This window comes from Mus musculus, chromosome 5, assembly GCF_000001635.26.
Source record: "Mus musculus strain C57BL/6J chromosome 5, GRCm38.p6 C57BL/6J".
NCBI classification, from domain to species: domain Eukaryota; kingdom Metazoa; phylum Chordata; class Mammalia; order Rodentia; family Muridae; genus Mus; species Mus musculus.
In genome coordinates, this window is record NC_000071.6 from 8,777,501 (window position 1) to 8,798,573 (window position 21,073).

At 41.3% G+C, this 21,073-nt stretch overlaps 1 protein-coding gene and 1 long non-coding RNA gene across 3 annotated transcripts in view; one reads left to right on the plus strand and one right to left on the minus strand.

The window, feature by feature from the left end:
* Gm5106 (predicted gene 5106) overlaps positions 1-21,023 on the minus strand; it is a 24,947-nt gene extending 3,924 nt beyond the window's left edge. Inside the window, exons 1-3 of one of the 2 annotated variants that reach the window (NR_152132.1) lie at positions 20,444-21,023; positions 12,327-12,564; positions 4,076-4,377 (exon numbers count right to left, since the gene is read on the minus strand). This is a non-coding gene — a long non-coding RNA (predicted gene 5106). Of the gene's footprint in view, positions 1-4,075; positions 4,378-12,326; positions 12,565-20,443 lie in introns of those variants that run through there. The other variant, NR_152133.1, reaches the window with a different exon arrangement.
* Abcb1b (ATP-binding cassette, sub-family B (MDR/TAP), member 1B) overlaps positions 20,647-21,073 on the plus strand; it is a 68,168-nt gene continuing 67,741 nt past the window's right edge. Inside the window, exon 1 of the mRNA NM_011075.2 lies at positions 20,647-20,789. The gene's annotated coding sequence lies outside the window, so the exon portion shown is untranslated. The remainder of the gene's footprint in view (positions 20,790-21,073) is intronic.

Here is a 21,073-nt window from a genome sequence, read left to right on the forward strand (position 1 = left end):
TAGATGTGACCTCTTCAACTGGGACTATAAGCAAATAGCACCCTAAGACAGATGTGACAGGCACGCTGACCCATCACACAGTCAGGCATGAGGATGCTTGCCCAGGACATTTTTTTTCTCTGAAAAGGACATTTACCTCACCAGGTTTTGTCTCAACCATGTTTTCTCCTGTCCATAGTATGCAGGACACTTTAGATGGTTACCAAAACTGCTTGTCACCCAGACAGACATTTGATGGTTAATATTAGTAATTAAGGTTAGACTGACAGAACCTGTGGTTGCTATGGATACCGAGAGAAATCAGGAACACTCAGTAAATTAAAACCAGGGAAACTGATGTGGCTGTAAATTTGCTGCTATGTAGTAAGTTCTGCCATGGTGGATTGACATGGTGGGTAATCACCTATATTTCTTATGTGCTAGTCATGGTAATTAGTTTTACTTGGGCCCAGGAGTGGGGAAAGATGCAGTGAGTAGATATTCATGCAGAGGACACGGGAGAAAAGCATTTCCAACAGAGCAGAGCACAAGCACAGTCCAGTGCAGGAAAGAAGACAGCGGGGCTGCAGTTTCACACATCATAATGGAGCAAAGTGAGACACAACGGGTAATAGAAGCCACACTCCAGAGCTGCTGCATCGTGTAGAGGTGTTTGGACAGCACCATCCAGGTGCTGTCGGTCACTAAAAGGCATTGTGCTCAGACTTGCCTTCCTAGCAAAGTTAGGAAGAAGACTGACCTGCAATGTGGAAGTTGAATGAGAGGGGATTGAGATCAGAGGCAAAAAGCAAGCACCTGGACTGCTTTTAGAAAACTCCCATGTTTGCCTTCTTACCCCACAAGCCTCTGCTAATGCCCAGAAGGCCAAACACTGTGCAGTCTTGTTCTCTCCTTGTGTTACCCAGGTTTGGAGGGCTGTGGAAGCGGGCAAGGTACTCAGAGTTCCTTCCTTAATGAACTACACAGTGTAACAGAAGAGGCAGGAATGAAAGTAAGAAAGACAAAAGACAAAACCACCAGCAATGATTACAAGTCCTTCAACAGCTGTCTGCCTCTTGCACAATGCTTCATGTGAGATCACAGCACCGCTCACTAAAAACCATCCATCTTGAATATATCACTGTTTGGTTTGATGTTTTGTGGCCAAGGTTCAAGGTTTGTGGCCATGAATTCCAAATGTCATAGTCCAAGAAATGTTGCAAATTTCATCCTGGAGACTATTCCTCTATCCCACTGTCTTTATTTTGTAAGTAGAAATGATCATTTAGAATTATTTGGTCAAAATTACAAGCAAGCAAAAGAAGAAAGGTTGTTATACATTATAATCGACAATACAGGAAGTTTAGCAGGAGCCGACTTTGTAGAGGTGAAAAACTAAGAACAAAGCTGCTGGACTCCAGTGTTCCCAGACTAAAGCACTGGCTGCCCTTCAGGATTCCACTTCACTTCCCAGAACCCACATGGTGACTCACAACCATTGTAACTTGGTCCCAGGGGATCCAACAGCCTTCTCTGGCACTTCTGTGGGCACTGTACAAATGTGCTACACACACACACATGCAGACAAAACACCCATACACATAAAAAGAAGTAAAAATCTAAGCAAAAAAGAACAGAGCTCCAATACTGATAATTTATTTTATCATATCCAGGTCCTCTTATTTTCAATTAAAGAAGTGCAGATTAATTCAGGTGAAGTACTGCTCACCTGTAATCTAGACACGTAGGAGTTGGGAGCAAGAGGACGAGGCGTTCAAAGTCATCTTCATCTATAAAGTTTGAGTTTGAGGCCAACTTTGGCTATATGAAACACTGTCTCAAAAGAAGAAGAAGAAGAAGAAGAAGAAGAAGAAGAAGAAGAAGAAGAAGAAGAAGAAGAAGAAGAAGAAGAAGAAGAAGAAGAAGAAGGAGAAGAAGAAGAAGAAGAAGGGAAGGAAGGAAGGAAGGAAGGAAGGAAGGAAGGAAGGAAGGAAGGGCAGATGGAGGGAAGGGAAAGAGAAAAGCCCAAAGCTTATATCTGAGGGAAAATATTTTTAATAAAGTTGTTATACGAAATCCATCTATATCTGCTAGATGAATCAACAAAGACCAAATTAGCTGGGCAGTGGTGGTGCTTGCCTTCAATCCTAGCACTTGGGAGGGAGAGGTAGGTGGATTTCTGAGTTCAATGCCAGCCTGGTACAAAGTGAATTCCTGGGCAGCCAAAGCTACACAGAGAAACCCTGTCTCAAAAACAAAAGCAAAAACAAAAAACAAAAAACAAAAACAAAGCTGGGCGTGGTAGCACACACCTTTAATTCCAGCACTTGGGAGGCAGAGGCAGGCAGATTTCTGAGTTCGAGGCCAGCCTGGTCTATAAAGTGAGTTCCAGGACAGCCAGGGCTATACAGAGAAACCCTATCTCAAAAACAAAAACAAAAACAAAAAAAACCAAAAAAACAAAAAACAAAAAAAAACAAACCAAAAAAACAACCCCCCCAAAAACCAAAACAAACAAACAAACAAACAAAAAACAAACAAAAACCCAAAGGACAAAATTTACAACAGAGAAGAAAACCATACAGTTATATGAGCATACTTGCATCAATACTTACCCCCTGCACCTGGAAGTCATACTTTCCTCTGATCGTTGAATTCTAAAACCTACATATGGATGGGTCCAGCATGATGGCTCAATGGGTAAGGGTACTTCTCACCAAACTTGATGAACACCTGAGTGCAGTAGTCCCCAGAACCCACATGGTAGAAGGACAGCTGAATACCCAAGGATATACTTGACCTCTATACAAAGGTATGGCAACGTGTATACCCCCCAATATACACACAGACACACAAATATAAATTTGAACAACTTGGGAATAGTTTGAAAAAAAACTGTGAAAGTATTTTGAAAGGAAATGAAACAATTTTAAAATGAAACAATTGAGAACAATTTTGTGATATAAAATCAATTAAACTTATACTTTTTTAAAAAGACAGTGCAGATGTCAAGTCACTGTCTTAGGGCTTTATTACTGTAAAGATACACCATGACCAAGATAACTCTTAATTTAATTTGAGACTGGCTTACACTTTCAAAGGTCTAGACCATTATCATCATGGCAGGAAATGTGGTAGCTTGCAGGAAGATTTAGTACTGGAGAAGGAGCAGAAAGTTCTACATCTTGATCCACAGGCAGCAAGGAAGAGACTGGAATTTCACACTGGGCATAGCTTGAGCATAGGAGACCTCAAAGCCTTCTCCCACAGAGACAAATTTCCTCCAACAAGGTCACACCTACTCCAACAAGGCTACATTTCCCAATAGTCCCACTCCCTACCACCAAGTATTCAAACACATGAGTCTATGGGACCATTTCTATCAAACTACCACAGGCATGTTTATATAGAACTAAACTTTAAATGACAGAGCATTCTGAGAGTTTGGTCTCTTTTTAATAAGAATCCATGAATGAGTTCACTTTCTAGTTAACTATTCCCCACATAAAGATTCCACTATTACTATGCTTCTGTAACGGAAGTCAGGAGTTTACACCTCAATGAAGCCAAAACAAGCAGAGCCTCAACATAAAAGTAGAGAAGGATCTTTTACCTACAACAGATAAAAGCAGCCCTGTGGCTTTCGGCTGGAACATCTCAACATCTACCCCATCTATGAACTACTGGAGTGCATGAAGGGGCCAGTCCTATAGATCCAAAGCTGTAGGATCTCCATGACATAAGGCAACAACAGAATAACTGGAGGAGTCCCAGTGAGGATCCTGTATTGATAGCGTAGAAGAAGCCAGAGGCCTGGGACCAGACGGATGAATCATTATAATAAACGTTTGCAAGTGAACCTGTTTAGGCAAAAGGGTGTACTGTGGGACATACCACAGCATTCTGGTGAGATGTTTGTTTGTTTTTTTGTTTTTCTTTTGGAGGGGAGGTTGCAAGGGTAGATGGCAGATATGGAGGGATGAGGAGATTGGGGTACATGCTATGAAATTCACAAAGAATCAATAGTGTGTGTGTGTGTGTGTGTGTGTGTGTGTGTGTGTGTAAAATAATCCAGTGGCTATCCCAAAAGTGGTGCCCTCCTGTGACAAAGCTCAACACACAGTCATATGGGAAAGTGTTTGGTGTTGATACATTGCCCCGCATATTCAATTCAAAGTATATACTACTGAGCATGCTCAGTTTGTAGTCATAGTTCAAGAAGGAACAATGGAGGACAGGAAGACCCCTGGTAGCATCAGATTGTGCATACTACAGCCTGACTCAAAGATGGCGGATTGACGTGCTCCTGAGTACACTAAGCCTATCAGATGAAGTTTGCAGTGGTGCTGAGAATCAGTGGGCAGCATTCTCTGCACAGTCATGTCCACCTTATAGGATCTGTGAATAAAACACAAAGAATATCCATAGAGACTTCTTTCCTGCCAAAATCTTAACGGTTACCAAAGGAAAGGATACTTTGCATGTGAGTCAGTACAGAAATTCCCCAAAGGGGGCTGCATACTGATGTGTTAGCATCTATGCCTTAGTGTTCACACAAAATAATGTGGTAAATGTTTCAGAATGTTAATATACTGTAAACTCTAAAGTTGAGTCTTTTTGTCTAAAACTGACTTTCAGATTTCAAGAAGGCTCCTAAAAATCCAAAACACATAGATCAGACCTTTATCCATATAGTAATGTATCTACTTAGTGTTCCAGAGTTGTATGGATCTATTAAAAATTCTGAGGTACATTTCTGGGCAGACACACAAAAGATGATCCACCATCCCACAAGGATGCTTGCTTAACTATGCTCACAGCAGCATTATTCATAATAGTCAGAAACTAGAAATAACCCAGATGTGCCTCTATGGAAGAATGGATAAAGAAATATGCAATACTACTCAGCTATTAAAAGCAAAGACATCTGAATTTTGCAGGAAAATGGATGGAATCAGAAAATATCATCCTGAGTGAGGTAACCCAAACACAAAAGGACATATATGGTATGTACTCACATATAAGTGACTATTGTCCATCAAGTACAGATTAGCCACATTATAACCAACAGACCCAAAGAAGCCAAATAACAAGGAGGGCCCAAGGGAGAAAGGTTAAATCTTCCACAGAGGGGGAAATAAAATAGATATTGGAGGTGGATAGAGGGAGGGAACTGGGTGGGAGAGGTGATAGGGAGGGGAGTGAGGCTGGGGCAGTGATTAGGTGTAGGGAGAGCAGGGGAGAGAGAATGGAAATTGGTGGGGGGGAGAGGGATCACTAGGACACACCAGAGTCCTGGGATGGAGAGAAGCCCCTGGAAGTTGATGGAGGTAATGCTAGCTGAGACTCCTAGCAGAGGGGGATAAGGAGTCACTTCCTGTAGCCAGTCAGGAGTCCCAATGGAGGGATAAGTATGGTTACCCACCCACAAAAGCTTTGACCCAAATGTGTCCTGCCTACAAGATGTGTAAAGACAAAGATAGAGCAGAGACTGAGGGACTGATCAACAAATGACTGCTCCAAATTGAGACCCATTCTATGGGCAAGAACCAATCCTTGACACTATTAGTGATACTCTGTTATGCTTGGAGTCAGAAACCTAGAGTAACTGCCCTCTAAGAGGCTCCACCCAGCAGCAAATGGAAAGAGATGTAGAGACTCATAGCTAAATATTAGAGGGAGCTCAGGGAGTCTTGTGGAAGAGCTGGTGGAAGAATTAAGGGAGCCAAAGAAGGCAGGAACTCTACAGGAAGACCAAGAGTCAACCAACTTGGACCTTTGGGGTTCCTAGAGACTGAACCACCAACCAAACAGTGAGCACGGGCTAGACCTAGCCCTCTTGCACATATGTAACAGATGTGCACCTCGATCTTCATGTGGGTCCCACAACATCTGGAGCAGGGACTATCCCTGAATCTGTTGCCTGCCTGACTGTGGGTCCCATTCCCATATGTGGCCTCAGTGGAAAAAAGATGTGCCTAGTACTAAAATGACAATGTTTCAGGGGTGTTCCAGGGTAGTGAGTGGGGGGTGGAGGGAGGAATGGGTGAAGAATCTGCATGAGGGTGTACTGGGAGGAGAGGGGGGCTAATATTGGGGTGTAAAGTAAATAAATAAGCAAATTGTTTTAAAATCTGAGGTATGTTAGTAGATGAGTTATATTCTAATGTTAAATTGTTGCATGCTACAAGTGTTAAATGTCAGGATTATGACTATTATCCTGTCTTTAATCATAGCTATTCTAAGTCATTTGTTATGCAGGTTTTAAGATAAAACAAAATTCATTTTGCAAATAATTGGGTATTTTTTGTTACTGTACAAAAAAATATTTCTTGGTTTAAAACTATTACAAAAAGTGTAAATACTGAGTTTGTGCAGGTGAAAGTGCAGACTGCAGAAGCTACACAGCTTCTGGGACAGGCAGAAGTGACCCAGCTACTAGGATAGGCAGAAGCAACACAGCTTTTGAAACAGACCCTGTTTCAGGCTCCAGACATCTGGGCACCTTTCACGCCAGAAAAGAGGTGTCTGCCTGAGAGGGCTCTGACTGCTGGAGCAGGTGAGAGAGCCATCTTGTGTCCCATGTCCCTCAGAGACCAGTCTGTGCAGGTGAGCATCCAGACTGCAGAGGAAACACATCTTATGGGACAGGCCCTGTTTTGGGCCTTCATCTTCAGCCAGGAGGCAGGTCTGAATATCAGATATCTGTGCACCTTCCCTGCAAGAGGAGAGCTTGCCTGCAGAGAGTACACTGACCACTGAAACTCAGGAGAGAGCTAGACTCCCAGAACTGCTGACAGAGGCTAACAGAATCACAGTAGGAACAAGGTCCAGCCAGAGACAACTATAACAACTAACACCAGAGATTACCAGATGGCGAAACGCAAATGTAAGAATCTTACTAGCAGAAACCAAGACTGCTCACCATCATCAGAACCCAACACTCCCACCTCAGCCAGTCCTGGATACCCCAAAACACTCGAAAAACAAGACTCGGAATTAAAATCATATCTCATGATGATGGACTTTAAGAAGGGCATTGATAACTCACTTAAAGAAATACAGGAGAACACTGCTAGACAGGTAGAAGTCCTTAATGAATCACAGGAAAACACTGCAAAACAGGTAGAAGTCCTTAAAGAGGAAACACAAAAATCCCTTAAAGAATTACAGGAAAACACAACAGGTGATGGAATTGAACAAGACCATCCAAGACCTAAAAAGGGAAGTAGAAACAATAAAGAAAACCCAAATTGAGACAACACTAGAGATAGAAACCCTAGGAAAGAAATCTGGAACCATAGATGCAAGCATCAGCAACAGAATACAAGAGATGGAAGAGAGAATCTCAGGTGCAGAAGATTCCATAGAGAACATGGGCACAACAATCAAAGAAAATGCAAAATACCAAAAGATCCTAACTCAAAACATCCAGGAAATCCAGGACACAATGAGAAGACCAAACCTACGGATAATAGGAGTAGATGAGAATGAAGATTTTCAACTTAAAGTGCCAGCAAATATCTTCAACAAAATTATAGAAGAAAACTTCCCAATCCTAAAGAAAGAGATGCTCATGAACATACAAGAAGCGTACAGAACTCCAAATAGACTGGACCAGAAAAGAAATTCCTCCCGACACATAATAATCAGAACAACAAATGCACTAAATAAAGATAGAATATTAAAAGCAGTAAGGGAAAAAGGTCAAGTAACATATAAAGGCAGGCCTATTAGAATTACACTAGACTTCTCACCAGAGACTATGAAAGCCAGAAGAGCCTGGACAAAGGTTATACAGACACTAAGAGAACACAAATGCCAACCCAGGCTCCTATACCCAGCAAATGGAGATGGAGAAACCAAAGTATTCCATGATAAAACCAAATTCACACAATATCTTTTGACGAATCCTGCCCTTCAAAGGACAATAAAGGGAAAACACCAACATGTGGATGGAAACTCCACCCTAGAAAAAGCAAGGAAGTAATCCTTCAACAAACCTAAAAGAAGGCAGTCTCAAGAACAGAACCCAAACTTTAACAACAAAAATAACAGGAAGCAACAATTACTTTTTTAAAATTTCTCTTAACATCAATGGACTCAATTCCTCAATAAAAAGACATAGACTAATAGACTGGCTATACAAACAGGACCCAACATTTTGCTCCATACAGGAAACCCACCTCAGGGAAAAAGACAGACAGTACCTCAGAGTGAAAGACAGGAAAACAATTTTGCAGGCTGGAAAACAATTTTCCAAGCAAATGGTCCGAAGAAACAAGCTGGAGTAGCCATTCTAATATCAAATAAAATTGACTTCCAACACAAACTTACCAAAAAAGACAAGGAGGGACACTTCATACTCATCAAAGGTAAAATCTACCAAGATGAACTCTCAATTCTGAATATCTATGCTCCAAATGCAAGGGCAGCCACATTCATTAAAGAAACTTTAGTAAAGCTCAAAGCACACATTGCACCTTACACAATAATAGTGGGAGACTTCAACACCCCACTCTTACCAATGGACAGATCCTGGAAACAGAAACTAAACAGAGACACATGGACACTAACAGAAGTTATGAAACAAATGGATTTAAGTGATATCTACAGAACATTTTATCCTAAAACAAAAGAATATACTTTCTTCTCAGCACCACATGATACCTCCTCCAAAATTGACCATATAATTGATCACAAAACAGGCCTCTACAGATACAAAAATATTGAAAATATAGCATGCATCCTATCTGATCAATACAGAATAAGGCTGATTTTCAATAACAGCATAAATAAGAGAAAGCCACCATTTACGTGGAAACTGAACAGCACTCTACTCAATGATTCCTTGGTCAAGGATGAAATAAAGAAAGAAATTAAAGATTTTTTAGAGTTTAATGAAAATGAAGCCACAACATACCCAAACTTATGGGACACAATGAAGGCAGTCCTAAGAGGGAAACTCATTGCCCTGAGTACCTCCAAAAAGAAACCAGACAGAGCATACACTAGCAGCCTGACAGCACACCTAGAAGCTCTAGAACTAAAGCAAGAAAATTCACCCAAGAGCAGTAGAAGGCAGGAAATAATCAAACTCAGGGCTGAAATCAACCAAGTGGAAACAAAAAAGAACTATTCAAACAGTCAACCAAACCAGGAGCTGGTTCTTTGAAAAAATCAGCAAGATAGATAAACCCTTAGTCAGACTAACTAGAGGGCACAGAGACAGTATTCTAATTAGCAAAATCAGAAATGAAAAGGGAGACATAACAACAGATCGTGAAGAAATCCAAAACATCATCAGATCTTACCACAAAAGGCTATACTCAACAAAACTGGAAAACCTGGATGAAATGGACAATTTCCTAGACAGATACCAGGTACCAAAGTTAAATCAGGATCAGATTAACGATCTAAACAGTCCCATTTCCCCTAAAGAAATAGAAGCAGTCATCAATAGTTTCCCAAGCAAAAAAAAAGCCCAGGACCAGATGGGTTTAGTGCAGAGTTCTATCAGACCTTCAAAGAAGACCTAATTCCAGCTCTCCTCAAACTATTACACAAAATAGAAACAGAAGGTACTCTACCCAATTCATTCTATGAAGCCACAATTACTCTGATACCTAAAACACACAAAGATCCAACAAAGAAAGAGAACTTCAGACCAATTTCTCTTATGAATATTGATGCAAAAATACTGAATAAAATCCTCTCAAACCAAATCCAAGAACAGATCAAAACGATCATCCATCATGACCAAGTAGGCTTCATCCCAGGGATGCAGGGATGGTTTAATATATGGAAATCCATCAACATAATCCACTATATAAACAAACTCAAAGACAAAAAGCACATGATCATCTCATTAGATGCTGAGAAATCATTTGACAAAATCCAACATCCACTCATGATAAAAGTCTTGGAAAGATCAGGAATTCAAGGCCCATACCTAAACATAATAAAAGCAATATACAGCAAACCAGTAGCCAACATCAAACTAAATGGAGAGAAACTTGAAGCAATCCCACTAAAATCAGCAACTAGACAAGGCTGCCCACTTTCTCCCTACCTATTCAATATAGTACTTTAAGTCCTAGCCAGAGCAATTCGAAAACAAAAGGAGATCAAGGGGATACAAATTGGAAAGGAAGAATTAAAAATATCACTATTTGCAGATGATATGATAGTATATATCCCTAAAAATTCCACCAGAGAACTCCTAAACCTGGTAAACAGCTTCAGTGCAGTAGCTGGATATAAAAGTAACTCAAATAAATCAATGGCCTTTCTCTACACAAAGGATAAACGGGTTGAGAAAGAAATTAGGGAAACAACACCCTTCACAAAGTCACAAATAATATAAAATACCTTGGTGAGACTCTAACTAAGGAAGTGAAAGATCTGTATGATAAGAACTTCAAGTCTCTGAAGAAAGAAATTGAGGATCTCAGAAGATAGAAAGATCTCCCATGCTCATGGATCGGCAGGATTAATATAGTCAAAATGGCTATCTTGCCAAAAGTAATCTACAGATTCAATGCAATCCCCATCAAAATTCACACTCCATTCTTCACTGAGTTAGAAAGGGAAATTTACAAATTCATCTGGAAAAATAAAAAACCTAGGATAGCAAAAACTATTCTCAACAATAAAAGAACCTTTGGTGGAATTACCATGCCTGACCTAAAGCTGTTACAGAGCAATTGTGGTAAAAACTGTATGGTACTGGTACAGTGACAGACAGGTAGATCAATAGAATAGAATTGAAGACCCAGAAATGAATCCATACACCTATGGTCACTTGATCTTTGACAAGGGAGCTAAAACCATCCAGTGGAAAAATGACAGCATTTTCAACAAATGGTACTGGCACAACTGGCAGTTATCACGTAGAAGAATGTGAATTGATCCATTCTTATGTTCTTGTACAAAGCTCAAGTCTAAGTGGATCAAAGACCTCCACATAATACCAGAGAAGTGACAGTGACAGACAGGTAGATCAATAGAATAGAATTGAAGACCCAGAAATGAATCCATACACCTATGGTCACTTGATCTTTGACAAGGGAGCTAAAACCATCCAGTGGAAAAATGACAGCATTTTCAACAAATGGTACTGGCACAACTGGCAGTTATCACGTAGAAGAATGTGAATTGATCCATTCTTATGTTCTTGTACAAAGCTCAAGTCTAAGTGGATCAAAGACCTCCACATAATACCAGAGAAACTGAAATTTATAGACAAGAAAGTGGGGAAAAGCCTCAAAGATATGGGCACAGGGGAAAACTTCCTAAACAGAACAGCAATGGCTTGTGCTATAAGATCAAAAATTGACAAATGGGATCTCATGAAACTGCAAAGCTTCTGTAAGGCAAAAGACATCGTCAATAAGACAAAAAGGCCACCAACAGATTGGGAAAGGATCTTTACCTATCCTAAATCAGATAGAGGACTAATATACAATATATACAAAGAGCTCAAGAAGCTGGACTCTAGAAATTCAAATAACCCCATTAAAAAATGGGATACAGAGCTAAACAAAGAATTCTTAACTGAGGAATACTGAATGGCTGAGAAGCACCTGAAAAAATGTTCAACATCCTTAATCATCCGGGAAATGCAAATCAAAACAACCCTGAGATTCCATCTCACACCAGTCAGAATGGCTAAGATCAAAAATTCAGGTGACAGCAGATGCTGGCGAGGATGTGAGGAAAGAGGAAAACTCCTCCATTTTTAGTGGGATTGCAAGCTTGTACAACCACTCTGGAAATCAGTCTGGCGGTTCCTCAGAAAATTGGATATAGTACTACTAGAAGATCCAGCAATACCTCTCCTGGGCATATACCCAAAAGATGTTTCAACTGGTAATAAGGACACATGCTCCACAATGTTCATAGCAGCCTTATTTATAATAGCCAGAAGCTGGAAAGAACCCAGATGCCCCTCAGCAGAGGAATGGATACAGAAAATGTGGTACATTTACACAATGGAGTACTACTCAGCTATTAAAAACAACGAATTTATGACATTCTTAGGTAAACAGATGGATCCAGAGGATATCATCCTGAGTGAGGTAACCCAATCACAAAAGAACACACATGATATGCACTCACTGATAAGTGGATATTAGCCCAGAAGATTATGTGGACTCTTATGGGCACAGGACAAAAGAAAGTCATAAATCAATGTATGTGCAAATTTAGGTGGAAATATTAGGTAACCCATAGTAAATAGTTTACAGCATCCTGAGCTTAAGGGATGTGGAAGCACATGTTTATACACACATATGAACATAAACACATGTTCATGCCTGTAGAAGATGTGTAGGACTGTGGCCCACCTATGTCATGTTGCAAGTGTGGATGTCACAGGACAACTTTCAGGAGTTGGCTCTCTCTTGCACCTGTGGATTCAGGGGATCAAATCAGTAAGGATTGAGACTCCGAGGTGTGAGGCCATTGAACGTTCCCATGTCACTTCACAGTTTATTGACTTCAATCCTGGTGTGAACACACTGGAACGTTCCCATGTCATTTCACAGTTGAGCGACTTCAATCCCGGTGTGAACACACTGCCCACTGTAGAAAAATCAGACCTAAATTCAGCAACACTTGAAGTTCTCAGCTTAATTCTGGATTGCCTTTTTCTTTCTTCAGCGCGACCCAAATTTTGCTAGCTGGGAAAACGGCTCTCTAGATAAGGTGCTTGCCACACATGCTTGAGGATCAAAGTTCAGATCTCCAGAACCCACATTAAAATCAAATAGGAACAGCAAAACCCAATAAAATCAATAACCCCGCCACTTGGGCGGCAGCAACAAGGCATTCCCAGAACTCCGAGTTTGGTGAAAGATCCTGCCTCAAGAAAGTGGAGAGTGATTGAGCAAAATCAGTACCCATGCAGACTTATGGGTGCGCGGGCACACCACACACACACACACACACACACACACACACACACACCACAAGAAGTATATTCTGAAGGGTAGTGGGAAGATGAAGGAACAGAGGCGCTGAGAGCACTTGTTAGTACAGAAATTGTGTGGAACTGCCTCAATGGATAGGTGGCCCTGGACGGCGCTGGAAGAGGACAGCAGGCAAAAAGCAACATGGTGAGATCCGGGATCAGGGGTGGGTCACAAAACAGGAGAAGTGGAATGCTGCAGCACCGGGTTGACTCAGCCCCTGATGTCCTGTTCCTGGAAAAGAAAGGGAATTCTTCCCTCCGAGCGATGTCACAAAAGGCTGCTTGCCACAGACAAACAGCTGATAAACAAACGCCTGACCTGGGGCCTGTACAGCAAGTTAGATCACAAAAGAAATGTCACTGTTTCTTTTAGGAACGAGGGTCAACCATCAAAGGGAACTATGCTCTAAAAATATGCCCAAAAATATTATCTCAGGCTCACTGTGGGTAGCTTGCTACTTTGGCAGGGCAGCCAGCAGCCATACAAGATAATCTTGACTTTAAGGCATGCCTCTGACACAAACTTGCCGATGCTTTTTACACTGTAGATTATGCCTAGAATAGATCAATTTTATGCCTAGAGTAGATCAATAGAATAAATCAATTTTAATTGAGTTAATATATTATTATCCAGACACTATTTCACTCAACTTATGGGTTTGTACAGTGCTATTCAAAAGTTGATTGAGAAAACCTCTCTGAAATGACCAAATTAGAATATGGATTAAAAACAAAACAAAACAGAATAACCAACCAACCAACCAATCAACCAACCAACCAAACAAACAAACAAACAAACAACCAATCAATCAAACAAACAAACAACCAACCAACCAACCAACCAACCAAACAAACAAACAAACAACCAAACAACCAAAAACCCAAAGTCTTCAAAGTAACCCTATGTTTTCTAACAAGACTTGAAGTAGTCATTTTGTACCACTATTGCTTCCTTCATACATACTGATTGGTTACTTATAAATGGGAGGGGACTTCATTAAGGAATACTTAATTGAATGAAAAAATAGATAAGAAGGAAGGACATGACTGGTCCTGATTTCAGCACCAAATGAATGCATATCTATATGAAGGAAGGATGATTGTTCCTAGGTATGGCAGAGGAGGTTTACTGCAGATAAAAGGGAGTTCGTAGTCAGAGGCAGAGACAACTGGGAGATTTCAACGTGAACATGACCCTGAGTCAGACCATTTGAGGAGAGTGCTGAAAGGAGAGAGGAAGGGCTGCCAACCACCAGCAGTGGCTAGGAGGGTAAAGGGTAGAGCAAAAGGCCAGGTAACCAAAGTGGTTGGATTATATTATAGGGAAGGGCAGCCAGCCTCTGGGCTGGAGAAGTTTGGGTTAGGGGTGGGATATGCCAGCCATTCTCTGTAACAAAAAACACAGGGACTGAAGGATGCTGGGAGAGCCTGGCAGCCAGGCCCACTTTGATATGTTAAATAGGCACCTCAGCTGCTTGTCCTGGATTTGAGACCTAGCATTAATGGCTCTGAGATGCATAGATTTCTCTTTGTAGGTTCTTGGTCTCCTTGACAAAGGAACTTAAGACCTGACAGAATTTTTGGAATTAGGGCAGGCAATCTTGAGACTTTGGCAGCTTTTGGGACCAGGGAGATGGACAGAAGGAGAAGAGTTATTCCTTTCAACAGAGTTCAAACAGAAAGATACTACTTGGGAAACAAGAGACATACCAGAGGAAAGACAAAAATCTGGACCCGGGGACTTCATTCCTTCCATGTTTTATTGCTACCCTCTCAGGGCAATATGGGCCTTGGGTGCGAAAGCATGTCCTGACTTTCTCGTTGACAAAGGACTACGTGTTGGTTTAGCCTTTAGTTAGGTAAGAGTTGTGCTTTTGTGAAGAATTCAGCATGTCTCTGAGACAGGAAGGGATTGAGACAGTTTACGGTCGTCTGTTTACCCTTTTGCTTGCTTTGGTCCAGGAATGAAGATTTAATGGTGTTTACTATCAGGAGTCTAGCCTTCAGCTGTGTGGCCAGTTTAAAGTCCTTGTCCTTGGTTCATATTTAACTTGCAATTAGATTCAAGCAGATTGTGCATCTTCACTACCGGCTGAAAGGTTACTAGGTTAATTCCTGGTGGATGAAGGCCAGCATATGAAAATAAGTTATAAGTAGCATGGTGCTTTTTCACTATGGCATTTGAAATCTGCCTCCTTTTAGGTTTATTTGTTGTGGGTGTTACTATCTCAGGTCATAGCACTGGTCTCGGGATGCTAACATGCTGATATCCGTGTCTTTATCGATTCCCTTCCTACCTAGCATCCCTATCACTTACACAGGAACACATTTGTGTTTCTCTTTGCAGTGGGATCCTTTTAGAGTCGCTTCTAGATCAGGCCAAGAAGTTCATCAAGACAACATTTCCTACTTTCTCACAGAACAGGTTCTTTCAGAATGTATTCAGTTTGGACTCAAACCAGGGAGACAAAGAGAAGAGAATGGCAGAAGGAGTAACTTTAGAGATACGGGAGAGAGAGAGACGCACAGATTTACAACAAAATGAGAAGAACCTTCTGCAAAATAACTAAAGCAAAAGGCTGAGGGAAAGTATTTTGATTTCTGTAAATTTGCTGTTAATAAGGACTGAAAGGGTGTAGGGAGACAGCCCAGTTGGTAAAATGCCTGCAGCACAAGCATGGGACCTGAGTTTAGATTCCTTCTGTGCATGCTTTTAAACAGCTAGCATGCTGCACATGCTTGTATGCCCATCACTGAGAAGGCAGAAACAGAAAGATCTCCAGAGTTCAATGGCCAGCCATTTCAGCCAGATTGGTGATCTGCAGGTGAGCGGGAGACGGTATTCACAAATATATGTGCACATGAATACATACGCACTCATCAAATAAATAAAACTCAGGAGGAGTTAAGATAGAATTTATCTCACTCCACAGCTATAAGATACGATTAAGTCCTGTGGATTCTTCACAATGGATTTATAAATCAAACTTCTTAGGTAATAGAATACAATGGATATTCTAGCAATGACAGAATTTTAAAACTCAGAAATTTCTATACTAAAGAAATATAAATAGCCAGGCTTGGTGGCACACACCTTTTATCTTACTTCAAAGGCAGAGGCAGGCAGATCGACTCTGTAAGTGCCGTTCTACACAGTGACTTCCAGGACAGCCAGGGCTATAGAGTGAGACACTGCTTGAAAAATATGACGACGATAATGACGATGATGACGACGATGACGATGAATGTATTATCAATATATTTACAGGAATTAAATGCAAAGACTTAGAGTTAAAAATGGCTTTGTGGCAGGTGTGCTGTCCATATACAGATTGTCTCAGCTACTCAGGAGGCTGACCCAGGAAGAAGTTCAACCTCAAACTGGGTTACAAAGTAAGAGTAGGTCTAAAAAGCTGCATTTGTTTATGATGTTAAGATAGTGTTTCTATTAGCAAATTTCTTGCATCTGTATTATCCAATGTAGAGCTTTTAGAGTCTTATATTTCCAATAATTCCTTTATTAAAATGTGCATTCCCACAGTGATATGTAAGACACCAGATTTAATATGATATTTTGCTTACTCAAAATCTCCAGTTCTCTGACCTGCCTTTACCTACCATTGTATCTGTGGGGTGATAATTCTGTGCAGACTTTAATTAACAGTTGGTTTTTATTTCAATAAAAACAAAGCATTTCTTTAAAAAAAGTTAATAAGAGTTAAAATGAATAGCTAAAATATTGGTATCTTACTCTGATATGCTTAATGTACTAGGAGACAGTTGATGAGAGTTTAGATGGACAAGATTTAAGATTGTTATTTGGTGGATGTTCATGTAGTTTTGCTCAAGGTGAGGTAGGATGGTGTATTCTAGCAGAAGTTCCTGTTATTTTGGATTTCAAGCAGATTCAAGGAAAACAAGATAACCAGCTTAACAACAGTATTTATAGAACCTCTACCACTGGAAACTATGTAAAGTTCTATACAATGAAACTAAATAACAAACAAGAGACACAGTCCTAGAAACAATGGTAGTAACTGTAAACAATAATGGTTTAGTGGAGAGTCTGTCTGCAATTTCCCTGCAGACACAAGAACCACTGCAATTCAGTACAATACCAGCACTTGGGAGGCAGAGGCAGGTGGATTTTTTAGTTCAAGGCCAGCCTGGTCTACAGAGTGAGTTCCAGGACAGCCAGGGCTATACAGAGAAACCCTGTCTCAAAAAAAAAAAAAAAAAAAAAAAAAAAAAAAAAAAAAAAACCTTAGACTAGAACACGGACTCTCAGTAAATGTTTGATGGGCACAGACTGAACGGAAGCCCATATCTATAAAGCAACACCTTGTGATGCTTTATCTTAACCCTTAACCTGGACTTTGAAAGAACTAGGAAGGTTACTGAAACACACTTCTGGATGTGTCAGTGGAGGTTTCCTTAGGCACGATTAGTTTGTAAGACCTCTAACTAATGATTGCTGAATTATGGTGTCATTTTGGGGAGGTAGTAGAAAGTAGGAGGTGGGACCTGGTTGCAAGATGTAGATAGCAAGGTACATGTTCTTGGGGGGCTATTTCTTGTCCCGGCTTCTTCCTATATGACCTTCTCTCTGCTGTTGACCCCCAAGCTATGAATGCCTCTGCTCAGTTACTTCCTCTCCACCATTACAGGCTAACACACCTCTGAAACCATGAACCCAACTGAAGGATTACACCATTTTTTTTTTAAACTTGTTCTCTCAAGAATTTTGGCCATGCTATGCAAAAGTAACTGATGGATCATCCAAAAAGCATAACATGAATATTTCAAAAATTTTAAGAAATATACAAAAGGAGATCAATGTTTTCTTATAGCAGAAGCCTGCATATAACTTTATCTATGCTATGCTTGGCAGAGTCAACCTACTTCTTGCTTTCATTCCTTTACCTGATGCACACTTGATACTGCATCCCGTATGCAAGACACTTTGGGTGCTGGGAAGAAAGTAGCAGAGCTTTTGAGTGAGGGCCTGAAAAGAAAATGGAGGGATGACACTGTACAACTGACTGAATAGAAGAGGAGTCTCATACCGAAGCTACAGTAGGAGTCTCTGGCCTGGGATGGGAGTGTGCTTGGATGTTCAAAGAACAGAATGCAGATGTTTGGAGCTGATGCCTTCCAACTGCTTGGGACAGTTCCTCATACACAACTGTGTTTAATAAGTATTCTGTATCATTATTCCCATAAGTTTGAATAGGATGGAGCATAGTAGGGATACAGTTTTTAGTGTTTGAAGCCTACCTACAAGTTGGTGAAACGACTTCATAAAGACGAATGGCAGGAAGGTGCAGATTGTGGGAAAGAACACTTCAAAAAGCAGAACTAGCATTTGAATTATAACTTACAACAGGGATTTCACTGAAAATTAATGAAGCTCAAAGAGAAACCACTGTTCAAGAAATGGGTAAGAATGTTAAGACAAGTGTCTAAGAGTCAAAGACACTTAGAAGTGACACTTGACACTCTAGCATGTGTCAAGCTGACATAAAACTATCCAGCACACATGCATCCTTTAAATAAGCATTTAGGATTACTCACAGGAATGTAAAAGAAAACTGCATACGCTAAAGATGTGGCAATGAATGCAGAGGCAAGAATAAGGTGAAGGAGAAATGATTATGGTGAAGATGAAGGCTTATACACTTGCACCAGCTAGACCACACAGAGTTAAGGCTGTGAGCAGTGAACTATCCCACTACACAGACACAGCTGATTAGAAAACCAAGAAAGATCAGTGGCCTAATAGAAAAGTTAATTAATAGTCTGAAATGATACTTCAAATATATGATCAAGAAAAATAAATCAATAAAGCAAGCACAGCTTAAAGGATAGAGAGAAATCTATGGTGTTGATGTTGGTGTTGGTGTTGGTGTTGGTGTTGGTGTTGGTGTTGGTGTTGATGTTGATGTTGGTGTTGATGTGGGTTAAGTGCAGAAAGAAGAAGAAATATCTTTACCTTCTGACAAACAATGAAGTTTTCTTCTTCTGGGCATTTCTAGCCTTTTGATGTTGGGACCCAGCATTCCTATCTACAGTGTTCATGCTTTACAGAAAATGTTCACACACACAAAAAAATCTTAAACAATGTTTTAAGTAGGTTTACAATTTTTTTGTTGGGCTGCATTCAAAGCTGTCCTTAGTCATAAGGGGCATGGGTCAGGCATCTTGGAAAGGCAGCAAGTGAAGAGGCATATGTGTCACTCAGGGGATACAGAATACATGGTTCGGGCTTTCAGGACGGCTGTGCATTCTCTCCCTGTTGGTACATCACCGGAACACTGGAAGCTGGGATGGCAGGTGGCTGTACTGTTGACATTGCTGAATTAGGTGAGGGAGCTGCACTCTCTGTCATTCCTAAATCTAAACACTATCTCATAAACCTACCTTATAGCTTTGTTTTCGAGCCTTGCTCCTGTCATTACTGTTGGTAACACAAGTGACAACTCCTTAAAGTGCTATATTTAACAGTTCTGCTGAAGGAGCTCGCTCCCCACAGATTTTAAGGGTGAACTGCAAGTCCCACGCATGTTGAGATGAGAAGGGGTGCCGGGGTTAAAAGGAAGCTGAAGAGCGGAAGAACCTGCAGGCCTGGGAGCTAGTAACAGGGCTCGTAGTCAGACATGAGGTAACCACACTAACAGCCAGGGAAAAGATGGTCTGGGCCCTAGGATGACAAACTGCTCTGTCCTCACCCTGAAGCCCCCGAGGAGCAGGTAAGGCACAGATCTCCTTTCGTGGTGTGTCCTTACCTTAATAAAGCCAATTTTAAAGACCAAGTAAAATCTCCATCTTGTTCAAGAAGGAGACCCCAGCTCACCCCATAGACAATGAGTTAAATAAAAACAAAGGTGGCTACTTCTTGCTATCTGTGGAAACAGACATCTTGGTAGAAGAAACAGGAGTCTCCACCCAGGTGGTCAGTGCTTCAATGTCATTGAGACAAGGAACTCTGTCTATCTCAGGTTGACATTTCTCAGCCACTGAGTTGCCAGCAAGTTAGGTCACAGTCAGTTACAAGTAGACAGAAAAAGACCTGCTACACGCAAATATCTGCATCAGTCAGAATTCCAGAACATCTAAGAACTTGATATGCCCTGGGAAAAAACACAGATATTGATTCCAGAGTTAGAAGTTGAAAATACTATGTACTTTGAAATATCATTTCTACCTTGAAATTGTATAGGACTATCATCCAAGCCAAGACCATATATATATATATATATATATATATATATATATATATATATATATATATTTCACAGAAAAATTTCTACCAGCCTAGAAAGCAATGCTGTCAGAAAAAAAAAAAAAACTTTACAGAATAAGCAAGGTCCCTGGTTGCTTTATTAATTATATTAGATTAGCTATGTCAGGGAAAGTGTCTTTTTAAGTATGACTCATCAGAGAACCAACTGTGTACTATCCAGGTATATACACTTCTGTATGGACACTTACCTGAACACGTAAAGACAAGTCTATGTAAATGTCTGAGGGAACCAGCGCCCTTCTCAAAAAAATCAGGGTAAGCCTGGAAGTATCTCCTGTTTCGCAACCGCTCCAGCTGCCCATGCCCAATCCCACCCACCAGGCTGATTGGCTGCCGGGCCTTAGGGCGGCCGCTGGCATCTATTTTAATCCGGGGCCCGAGGAAGCCCTCTGGCTCCTTCCCGCAGTGGCTCTTGAAGCCGTAAGAGGCTGAGGCCGCTGCTTCCATCTTCTGAGGTTCCGCTCAACTCAGAGCTACTTCCAAATTCTACATCTTGGCTGACTTTGCGAAGGAAACCCGGAGGTGGCACGTGAGGTAGGCAGTTCTCGGAAGAGTGCGGTGCTCCGGATGCCTGAGTCCGGTCCGGGTGGTAGCGTCCTCTTGAGTCTGTGGGGACCAAGTGGCGACAGCCACAAGTCGCTCCAAGAGCACCCGCAGCAGCAGCCTTCAGGACGGTGTTTTCCGCGCCAGCCCTGTGCTGTGGATCTCGCTGCCCAGCTCGCAGCCGCGGGCTGGTGGAGGAGCGCGCCAGGGCGGAAGGGACCCAGCAGGGCGGGGTGGCGGGACCCAGAGCCGAGCACCCGGTCCACGCGGGTGAC